At 39.9% G+C, this 12,174-nt stretch overlaps 1 pseudogene; it reads right to left on the bottom strand.

Moving 5' to 3' along the window:
• Positions 1-4: 4 nt before the first annotated feature.
• LOC124416217 lies at positions 5-11,719 on the bottom strand (annotated as a pseudogene).
• Positions 11,720-12,174: the final 455 nt, after the last annotated feature.

Below are 12,174 nucleotides of genomic sequence, written 5' to 3'. Positions count from 1 at the left end.
CCTATTACCTCCACGGTGATTTGTTGTTGTTCTCTATGCCCGGTGCCTCTTTCTCGATGCCGCATCGCGGCCGCCACATACGGAAAGCAGAACCGGACCTTTGGTTTGGCTGTTTCCCTGTGTCGCTTGATTTCAACTCCTCCTCTACCGAGCTATCACACCACTTGTGAAGTTTCGAAGCTCGTTTGGTATCCCCTCCACACTTCATCCGCGATAGTATCTGCCCGTTTTCTCGCCATGACAATACATACATGCGGAACAAGGACTTGTTGAACTCACCGAATACTAATTTACGGCTGAATTTAGTAGAATCACGCGACACTCTATATCTACGGAAGTTATTTATCTGTTTGCTTATTTTATAATTAGATGACATTTTTTCGACGTGATGAGATATACTCGCTTTGACCTATTTTATTTCGAAATTTTACTAAGAGAAATAAGTAACAGTTATCCCAGCCAAGTACTTTCTCTCCGAGTACCTTTTTCGCGATTGATTTTTACTCTTATTTCCTCAATTCTCGTGACTTGATAAACTTGAATATTTCCTAACAGTCAACTTATTGCTTTTTTTTATCCTTTTATAGATGTTCGCTAACCATATAGGTGCGCTATATCAAGACGAGGAGTGTTATACGAATTTGCTTCGGGAGAAAATACGAAGCAAGAAAAAAGTCTTCGACTATTATTGCGTGACACAGAAACGTTCCGAAGATATATGTAACTGCACAGATTCTGCAGTTACCGTTTGTATCACTTCTCCACAAAGTGTATATACGACATTTTGGAAAACTCAACATTTTCAGTTTAGTTACGCAATTTTGTATTAACAGTATAGAACTTATTTTTACGAACTGTGTATCATTTTTGTGCAAAAATACAAATTGGCTATATTTTAACTTATGTTTTCATTCTTTCCTAACTTGATATCCATCAGTGAAGTCAGTTGAGCACCACTTAAGGGGGTGCCCTGGTCGATTTCGATATTGACGTATATAACTCTAAATATCGAAGTCCACACATCTCGAATGCGGAAAACAGCTAAACAGCCTTACTCTATACGCAATTCTCAACAAAAAGACTACAATAATGCATTTCCATTTGCCGAAGAAATAAAAAAATGGCATGAATTCTACGAATTTACTATTGCGATTTTGTAGAATCCGTGCGATTTCTTTATTCCTGCGTTAAACAAAAATGCATAATTGTAGTTTTTGTCTTCAGGATTGCATGTAGAATAAGGCTGTTAAGCCCTTTTTCGCGATTTGAGATACGTGGACTTATCTGGAGATGTCAACGTCGACGTCGACCAAGGAACCCCTTAAAGCTGTGCTACTTCTATAAGACTGCCTTTGAATGAGGACGACGAGTGCAATGAAGCATTGAAAATGTGTACGCTTTATAAGTTCAGTACCTTAGATCTTCTTAAGTGTCTATCGGTCTCATCCCATTCTCCAGATTAGAATATTGAAATTCGATAAAGAATTCAGCGCAAACTTTAGAACCGTGTCGATGACTGAAAGGAATTTTTTTGATGCGTGTAGACGATTCCCGTGTACCGTAAAATGTAGCGTGGTGCCTCTGTCGCCGTTGTAACTGTCGTGAATCTTAAATTTCTCGTGATCCTCGCAGAAGACAGTGTAACGTATAAGAACGAACGTTCGAATCGTGTAACCTGTGGAGTGGAAGTCACGTTGCCGCAATTGATCGTGAAGAGAAATCGAATGATTATTCTGGTTTAGTCGACGACAGGAATTGTTTTCTTTTTGTTCAATCTTCTTTATCCTCCCGTTCGTCAACTTAAATTCGAACTTCGATGCACGATACGCCGCTTTTGTTTGTTGAACGAAACGTAGAAGTACTTTAGGCTGGGATTGGGTGACTGAATCAACTTCAAAAAGCGTTACATGGTACTTTCGATTTCGTTGCGGTCTTTCGTTGACCACTTCTTTTGGCCGCATCGATTTTGTTTATTTATAACTGTCTTACAGATAGACGGTGCCTTTTACCTACGTTGAGCCGCAAGTTAACGGGGGCATTACTTATTTGTACCTTTACACATTCGTCGAAGGCGTTAGATAATCTTGGTGTCGTAAAGCGTTTATCGATTCACGATCGTTCATGAAGTGTATAATTATGGGTCTGTAGTCTCGAGCTGAATTTCAGGCGCGAAATCATGATTCATCAGAAGCGTTAAACGTCTTCTGAAACTAAACTGTGCCACAAAAAATCGTGATTCGATTATCAAAAAAACCAACTGTAGGTATTGAGCTTATTCTACCTGTAATTCGAGTGAGGTAATTTCCACGAATACATCGGCGACTGGTCAAGTTTAACCGCGGATACGGTTTATTCCAGTCAAAGAGGCTATAAACTATAAACGGACAGCGTTATGTTTATGCTATAAGAGTCTAACGGTATCGTTTAAAAATGCATTTCAAGCGTTGCATACATTGTGACGATACAACCTAATTTAAATAGTTTGCGCAAAAATATTGTCTGACCCCGGTGGTTCAAAGTGTCAATTTGACTAGTTACGTCAAATTGAAGCGATTAACCTGATGCATCGTTGAACCAAACGTGCACGACGGCTGAACAGATCTGGAGCCTTCGATAAAGACATTCTCATCCATTGGACTCATTGTAAAGCTATCTACATCAAGTAAATTACATTACAGAACTGCTGCTACAGTCTAACCATCTGGATGAGTTCTTTTTTATTTATTCTCGTGTCTTCAATTTCAATAATTTCATCAACGACAATCTGATATCTCGACGTGTGTTTTTGCAGCATCTTCCGAATTTCATTATTTATTATGTGACCTGTGATAAACTGTATTCAACTCCAGCGCATTTGGAATGTGTATGATTGTGGGAGGAATGAATTTTTAATTATAGAATTTCAACTGTATCGAATTTCAATGATTGAGTTAACGAAATAGTCACTTGTAAGATGATATAATTGATACCGAATATTCCTAATATATCGTGTTGATTGACAAATAATATGAGATATGTCCTGAGGAAATATGAATAATGAACGTCAAATAGATATTCAATCGTAGCAATAATTAAATTGATAATGATAAATAATGATTTCTCTTTTCCCTCAGAATTGGTCCATTAAATTAATTTCCGAATTTAACATACAGACTCATTGCTATTACCGTGTTTTGTCTTCTCGTTCATTTCCTTTTTAGATTTCAGACTCAAATTCTTAAATTGTTCTTCAGATTTACATGTCTAATTCAAGATAATTACATCACAACCTATCTTATGATGATGAAGATTATCGATTCTTCGATTTATCGATTTATGAAATATTTACTATCTGTTTAATCTGCAGGCATGTTGATAATATATTTCAGAAAGTACCAAAAAAGTCTGATTCCAGGAAACATAATTATCGTGACACACGTACGCGTGGAGTTCTTGAAAACGTGTGGCTAAATGTTTGAAAAATTCTTGCAAGAAAATGTGTACTATTAGAATAGATTGAATCTGAATTTCATGAAGAGTTAAGTACCTGGTTTCGTCCATTCATTATGTTATACCAAAATGTGCAAATCAATGACCGTATTTACGTGTTCGCCGGTTACTTTTATCGCGTGCCAAACGTACTGTACCATGTCAAAGTAGCGCTGGTTGAGGCACTGTTAGTTTGTTAGCAAGTCGTCCTTGCGTTTTCCGATCTGGTTATCGGTGCGATGTTATTTCAAGCGTGGTTCATGCCAGTACCGTTTTACGCACCTTTCAAACTCGCGCCTTACTTATTGTCCGAGTTTTGCGGCATGTACACCATCTGTGTTAGGGAGAGCGAATAGCACGCTAATGTTTAAACAATCGAACCTTCAAGTCTGCACTCCTAGCGGAGAACGATACAGCTTATTTGGCAGTGATTAAAAGTAGCTGACGACATAAGCCTGACCAGTTTGAGAAAACCAGTTTCTTACATCTCTTCTCCTTTGAGTGCTTTATTTCTCATTCCAACCAAGCCACTTACCAAGTTTGAAACTTTGTATTCCTACTTGACTTCGGGTCACCTTTGAGGTAGTTACGCGAAGGAATAATTTAACGAACAACTTTTCCTTTGATCATTCGAAAATCAATTAACTACGCGTTGGTTACGCAACCCATTTTCAATCGGTCGTCGGGAAATTGCAAACAAATGAAAAGGAACTTATTTTTCCTTACTTCAACAAGGCAAAACTACCACAATTACTTATTTACACGTATTTACATTTTGAAATGTAAATTGACTAAGGAATTGTGTTAACCGAAATTTCGCTATCCAATTTTTGATAGTTTAATTGAGCAGTTTTAATTCAAATACTAATTTGAACTGATTGTATGCTACACGTAGGTGCCGGAACGGCATGAGAGTTAGCGGTTAAAAATTTAATTGAAATTTCATTGTTGAGCTAATCCCGTTATACCGCATCACCAGTCCACGCCGTTTCCATTTTCTGACATAGTGGGGCCATTATAAACCGCATCGTAACCCATGTGGTTTGCTCCTAGGCGAACAAATTGGAAGTAAACTTGATGATCACGATTTTGGTCACTGTCTGCTGTTTTATTTATTATTAATTTTTCTTTACTTTCACACATAGCTGTAAGCGGGGCTTTAAATTTAATGCAGTACAAAGGGGTACAAAATGGGCAGTTAGACTTGAAGACATCGAGCAGCCATTGTCAATTGTTCGCGAGCTTGAACTCTCCGGTACCGTTGCAACACTGCAGCAACCTGTTACGACAGAATAAATCGTTGTTTAAACTCACCTGTTTCAGTAAACACTCAAGCCGACTCGTCACGAATCATAATCCATAAAGCAAGGTAATAAAACTGGCGAATTAACAATACTAGTGGACAGAAAGGAAGAGTTTCGCTCGAAAGTTTCTCACACTCGCATTACGCAGCTACATCTCTGTTCTCCAACTCAAGCGTCAATGGACAATTAAGGATATATATGAACCAAATGTGAAAAAATAATAAATTATTTGAATTTATACGTTGTTTTCATTCTTGTTTGTTATCGCGCATATTCTGTAATCAGTTATATGAACAAAACAAAATTAGACGATGAAACTAAAAGTTAGTAAATGTGGGGAAAACGAATAATTATCAAGGACCGTTCGGAAACCTGCAGGGTGCTTGGCTTTGTCATAGACTACCGTCAATTCCTTCGTAGGAGCAGAGAATCACTATTATTGTTATAACAACAAACAAAAACTCAGCCCACTTGGCCATGCCACTTGCCGCAGTCAATGAAAGGTGACTCTTGAATTTAACACTCCAAAGCCGGTGTCAATATCAGTTGAACCTCTGCAGCTCTGTCCGCAGGAACTTCTCGTGACGTGTTACGTACAAGTATTGAAAGCAGCGTGTGCAAGATATACATACACGGTTAAACTCGATACGCTTTATTGGTCAATGAAATGCCCGGTCTCTTACAAGATTCCACGATCAGCGTTACACTGCACACGTCAATTTGAAGCCAACTTTTTACTGTATTTACCCCCAGGGTAATCGTTTTTCTTGAGGGTTCTTCGCTTCAACTTTCTCCTCCCGTTGTACTTGTCCAAACATTCAATGAAGGTTGTGTATACATCTCTCTTATGATTCTGAATAGCCCTTTCAAGAAGCGCGTAGAGGCTTTCGAGTTGCTGGCTATTAGATCTCGCAGTCACGGCTACCGTCCTACGCAATAATTCCAGCGTTCGTTTGCTCGGCATGTTCGCCGAAACTTCATTTGGCTTCACTTTTTCATCCACACTTCTGGGTTCAGATTTTATCCTGGCTCGTTTCGATGCTCTGCAAGCCTCACCGGCTGCACTGCATTCACGTTTCAAAGCTGTTCCTGAAAGTTGGTGTAAGTCGAGTTCAAAAAGAATGCCTTGACTCGTTGTTTTGTTTAGAATTTCTAAGATTGAAATCATTGATTCCGAGCTTCGGTATAAATCAGTTGTCCAATCAGGAAATCCTGATTCCTAGGTCGTTTCTATGCTCATGGTAAACAAGATGGAAGACCTGCGAAATGGTCTCTGGGTGCCATATGATAAAGTGTAGTTATTAGTGATCTGTAATTTGATCTGGTGTCTGGGTGTGGTATGTCGTCAAGTGCGTATAGACAAGTACACATGCGTAATGTGAGTGTAGATGTTCCATCAGGTGACTGCGGTCCGGGTAGAGCTGGTGTAACTGACCATGAGTAATGGAACACATTCATCCTTTGGCGAGTGTTTGAGATCTACACTTTTATATTACTCTCAACTGACAAATACAGCGAGTAAGTTGACGGTGTCTTATCAGTAGCTTCGATTACTATGATTTGCCTTTGACTGACTTACCAGAATGTGATGTTGACTGGACAGACTGAACCCTGCTGGGCTTTTCCCTCGAGTTGATCTCACAATCAGCAGAAACACTCTTGCCCGGTGCTATTTCAATCACATCTGCTTCCAATAGCGGATGAAAGGAACAGACAGAAAATCACAAAACGTACATGAAAAGCAATCGATTGCGGTCACAGAGATGTAGGTTCGAAATATAGCTGATCGTGAGTCATGAAATGGTACCGTCTTCGACGTACTTCACGGTCAATCACATCTGTGCAGGGTCAGGTTCGTGTTTATCTTTTTTCTCCCCATCGCTGCGTCATAAAATATTATGCGCTGAAAGCCCAGAATGCAACGCATTCATTCAGGCGGTTATGGGCGTAATTGGAGAACCGTGTATTATAGTTCTCTATGACAGCGTGATTTGCTTGATGACATTTTGGGGAACTGTACATGATAAAAATGTTATATATACCGCTGGAAGACGACTCCTCTGATTGATTTTCGGTGATTGATGTTGTTGATACGGAGGAAAAAAACAGTTGTTCAAAAAATGTTTCTCGTTCCGTGATTTCCGGCGTAGATACCTCGTACACTTCGCCTTGGTGCTCATTGTACAGTTGCTGTATCTGCCAAACATCATCTCGTGTAATGACCAAAGCAATTTGCTGCAACTATCTCTACAAGTTTGACACAATTTAACTTCATTCAGGACTTCCTTGGTCCCTAATTGTAGGATGAATGAAAAAAATTTACGCTCACGTGGAGCTATGAACGTTATTCGTGACCCAGAATAAAATAATGAAGTTGAGTAGCTATAGTCTGAACGCTGCTAACTTCGGCTACATCACGATAAGAACAAAAAATAGCAACAATCTGTTTGCAATCGAGTGAGACTGCAGTTCTTGTGTAAACGAAGTCGACTGTTACAATGTCCATGTGTAACAAAATGAAGAAAATTTTTTTTAGCAGATATTCTACATGGTGTCAAGGTTCATGGTAGAGCTTTTTCGTCGAATATTGATTAATGACGTTTGTTACAATAAATGTTTTTTTTTTCATTTCCCGCGTTTGACACAGCGTGACTGGCTAATGTGGCAGCTGGAGAAAGAAAAAAATTCGGTAACCTCTGGTATCCTGAGAAGATCGTAATAGAGGGTCTAGTCTTACGATATACTATAATTACTAACCTTCTCGGGAAGCTCGACGTGTGGACAATTGGCGGTTGTCAGAATCAGTATAGTCACGGTTCTGTCAAGTCCCTGCATAAGAGATGTGAAGACGACGCGTGCTCGTTCGTCTACCAGTTTCCACCACGCCGTGATGTCTGGGACGTATAGCAACGAAGGAAGAGTGCGTCGCGCCTCCTTAATCCGCTTTATAGACGACGTGAACGTGAACGTTGAAAGTAAAACGAGATGAATGAAAAAAAAAGTAAAGACTGAGAAGAATCAGCTGATGGCTGACAAATGTCAACAGAATAACACACTAACGTCCGAAGAGAGAAAATACCCGGACTATGGCTTCCTCTACTGCCCTTCCAGTCACCTCGTAGAGGGTAGTAATGTCGAGAACGTGATAGGGCAGGTGCTCCAACGTGTGGAAAATCGCTGGAGCAAGATATTGCGTGTAACAATGACCATTTCCAGTGATTAGTAGTCTTGGACAAGGGGAAGACTTCGAGGTGACTTTCTCCCTGCTTCAAATGCGTATGTGAGGTACTATCTAACCGTAAAGTGGTGCGAAAGTAACTGAAGTACGAAAAAGAGTTGAGTACAATCACCCAAAAAACCATTTTTAAATTGAATTGATTGAAGACTGCGATGAGTCGAGCGTAGACGCTGATTAATGGGGTCGTTAGCACAACATGCTTACACACAAGCCTAGGTAGGTACGTCGTATTGATGGCTTACATTTTACTGGAAAATAGCATTCCCCAAGGACAGAGAACTCTAAGTCTAGCCATCACGAGTGAGAGTGTTTGCTCTAGCAAAGGTCGGTCTTTTTTTGGTAGGTAAGTATTTCATCGGAGATACAACGATCCGATTGGAAGCCGGAATGATTTTCTGATGTGCTGTCAAAAAGTCTTGCTTGTTCACCAATTCACGTTCCATCAGGAACATAATATTTTTTTACGCATGTTTATAATTCGTTTCATCAACACGTTTCACACCTTTGATACCCGTACGTACGAATTCTATGTGTGGTTTGATCACGCGATGTGAAAAGGTGCTCGATAGATAGGTACAATATGATGGTATTAAACATATTTGTGATCGTGGCGTACAGTAAAGCCAAAGTTAATTATGCTAACGGTTAGACAGGACACATGTGTATGAGACAGGTTTGGGAGATGCAGCGTTGAGGATCGAGCGATCAGTTTGGCTGGTTCATTTAACTCTCGACTCTCAACGCGTAACATGAGACTTTTCGAGTTAACTTCGGCTACCCGATGGCATTTGCTTTGCCTGCGCACTGTCAATTAATGAAAGACTCACTCGTTTGTATGATAATCTTACTTCGAGAAACCTGCCGTTTATACGGTATTTTTTTTTCGATGTATAAATTTGTGGATAATTTCTTCTGACGCAGCACATAACTGCCTCAGCGCATAGAGCTTGAAGATCGCTACCGCAGAATCCAATTGTCTTCGAGGCTAGGCACGATAGGAATCTCTTGGCTGATTTCTGTTTCCAACTGTTGACATGGACCTACAATTAATAAACGTTATTGATAATCATGGTCAAGGCTTCTTTAACTTTCTTCTTCTTCGAGTCTTCCTTCAACCACACTTAGCAACATAACGGGGAGGACCTTATTTGGGAATCGTGTCAATCGATCTGTCTCTTTACATGTAAACTTGTGATCATTTCTACGGCTTTACACTGACCAATATGCTATAGTAATTGAAAAATTGTGTTGTGCAAGATTCACGATAGGTCGTTTCTGATTGCTTGTGATAACATAGCTTACATTTCAGAAACGAATATCCGCGAAGTTGCAGTATTATACGTGAATTTTGCATTGCGCGCTGCGTTACGTCATCGCTGCAAGAAACTTTCAACATTGATTGGCCGGTGTGTTACGGAGGTTCTGCTGCGAGAACGCTTCCTTGCTAATTCAATTTCCTATCACTTTCCCTCGATATCCTCGTTATGGTTGGCTAGTCTAACATCAGGTTAGTCATTGACTAACACTTGGACACCCGTGAATCCTCAGAATATATCCAAAACGCCTGTGACCCTAGAACATTCGACCCCGGATATCGCGAAGCAGTTTTTACCGCAACCAACCGGATAAAATCGTCGAATCTTGACCTACCTTCCACGGTTTTTGAATGTCCATTTATCTATAAATACCGTTTTTCATCGCTGAAATAAATCTACTGGCTTTATTTCTATACGGTAAAAACAAAAATAAGAAGTATCACTTTTGGTAATACTAACAAAGGATGGTAAGGTACGTTTTCGTCCTATCTGGTCTTCTAGGGTTTCAGTGAAAATTGACATCATTCTGAATCTTATCTTAAGACCAAACTACACATGGAGGTAAAATAGAATCTGTTAGAATTGAACAAGGACGTGAAATCAAGCATTGTTGGGAGAAAGAAAATTCATACCGACAGTATTTGTTTCCTAGTGTTGAAACACGGCAATGGAAAGCACAATTCCTTGTCGAATCTTCCTGGTCTACGAAGAGCTCGATCTATATCTTTGATTCTGTTGGTAGCTCCGATAACAATGACCTCCGAGTTGTTATCCAGTCCGTCCATCAAGGCGAGGAGGGTACACACAACGCTTGTATGAACGAAGTCCTGACGACTGGATCTGACCGGGGCCAATCCATCAATCTCGTCGAAGAATATGATACAGGGTTTCGTTTGTTTTGCCTGGTAAATTACATGACGCGAATCAGATAGGTCGAACGATAGACGAGGGAAAGTCGTTGTTTAATTAAAGGTAATTGGTCATCGGGAAAGAGGCGTCCCTATCCTGCCTATTAAAATAACTATTTCAATCTCTCGGTTATCAATCTCGCGCGATGACCCCGGGTTGTCAGGTGCCAGTCGTCGACGAGACAACCGATGTGCCGAGTCCCGAAAGGCGTGCCGACTCAATGTTGCAAAAAATGAATAGGCAGACGAACTAAGTTGTACCTCTATCATACTCTACTGTCATCGCTCTTCGACTCTGTCGCTCAATCATTTAAACGTGTAACGAAGAACGTGTGCCCGTTCGTATTTTAGTACCTTTCAATACACCAACACCAGTATTCCCACCTCAATACATCCCAAATAGTTAAGGACACCTCGTTGCTGTAGACAAAGTCGGAAAGAGTAGCCCGCTCATACCCAGAAGCCTACAGAAATCTCGTAACGATAATTCAAATGTCGCCATTTGAAAACGTAAACCATACGAACCGAACGGTTCATTCAACGATGAATAAATTATACAGCTAACACTTTATTATTGTAACCACCATTTCTTTTTTTTTTCTTTTTTCCCCGACCATAATAAATGTTTCAAGTGTTGCTCGACAGCTTCAAAATTCACAAGTCTAAACACTACTAGGTTCTTTTATACCAGTGGTACTCACTAAGATCCGCTTGGTTGCCACCGGACCAAAAAGAATCTAAATAATGCAAGTATCAAGATTTATATCAGATACATCCAAAATCACACATTTACCATTGATCCGGATGCTGCTATGCGTATATTTTTGTTTTTTTGATGCGCTATAGCTGATCACCCGAACTTGTACGGTGTTTTCACAATATTCTGTTCGCAACAGCTGTTTGACTCATTTTCAAATCCCGAAAAAACGAACTTTTGTTACCCGAAGAAAAATATCCTGCAGCTTTTTTTCGCTCTCGCCAATTCACTTGCTTAGACAATCCGAACCCTTTCTTGAGATGAAGGAAACCTTCCGCCCGGCACTACTGCACTCCAGGGCCAGAGCACCGGCCATGAGAGTTTTTCCAGTTCCTACGCAAAACGCGGTTAACCTTGGAATTAATAAATCAAGCAACAGTTATGAGATACCGACCTAATCTTGAATCTCCATTAATCTACAAGTTCCGCCGGTCTTTCATCAAAATGAGTGACAGTGACAGACCTTACAGTTGGATTATTAATTGCTCCTGTAGTTCTTGCTGTTCCGCATTTGCAGAAATTGCTTCGGTTTAATGGAAGAATGATAAGTGCACTTGACAATAGCTGAAATTATCCGGAGGTCCGTAGAACAGAAGTCCACGTGGTGGTTTTATGTTAAACCTGGAGTAAACTTCTCCATACATCAGCGGGAATAAAACTGTTTCTTTTAAAGTCTCTATCTGATTTTCCATGCCACCAATGCAACTGAAATCTTTTGTCGTTGTCATTCTGGTCACGTGTAGATGTTGCACCTCGATAAATCCACGTGGAACGAGTCTCGTGAACGTCAATAATGCAATAAGCGTAAAATTAATTTTACGACAGCGTAATTATTAGAAAAATATCGAAAGTTTCAATCACTGTAGCTCATCTATATACCGTGAGAAATTAAATTCCAATGGAAATTTAAGCAACATTTACGATGAGAACTTGAGATTTTTGACAACTCATGAAACGTGCGTTTAATACCGTACGTGAAAAGAAGAGACGGGAAAAAAGAAAACAAAGCGGTATAACTCTCGTATCATTCACCAGTGGCTATCTTCATTGTGAAGCCTTCAACTGTCAGATCAAACGATCAAGTTCCAATAAAAGAAATCGATAGATGCTCCGATTGATTCGAATAGTTTGAACAATTACTTCGTTTTTTACCGTTCTTCAAAGCAGCCTGTACAAAAAGACT

Source organism: Diprion similis, chromosome 2 (assembly GCF_021155765.1).
Source record: "Diprion similis isolate iyDipSimi1 chromosome 2, iyDipSimi1.1, whole genome shotgun sequence".
NCBI lineage: Eukaryota > Metazoa > Arthropoda > Insecta > Hymenoptera > Diprionidae > Diprion > Diprion similis.
This window is presented reverse-complemented; position numbering and strand designations above follow the sequence as displayed.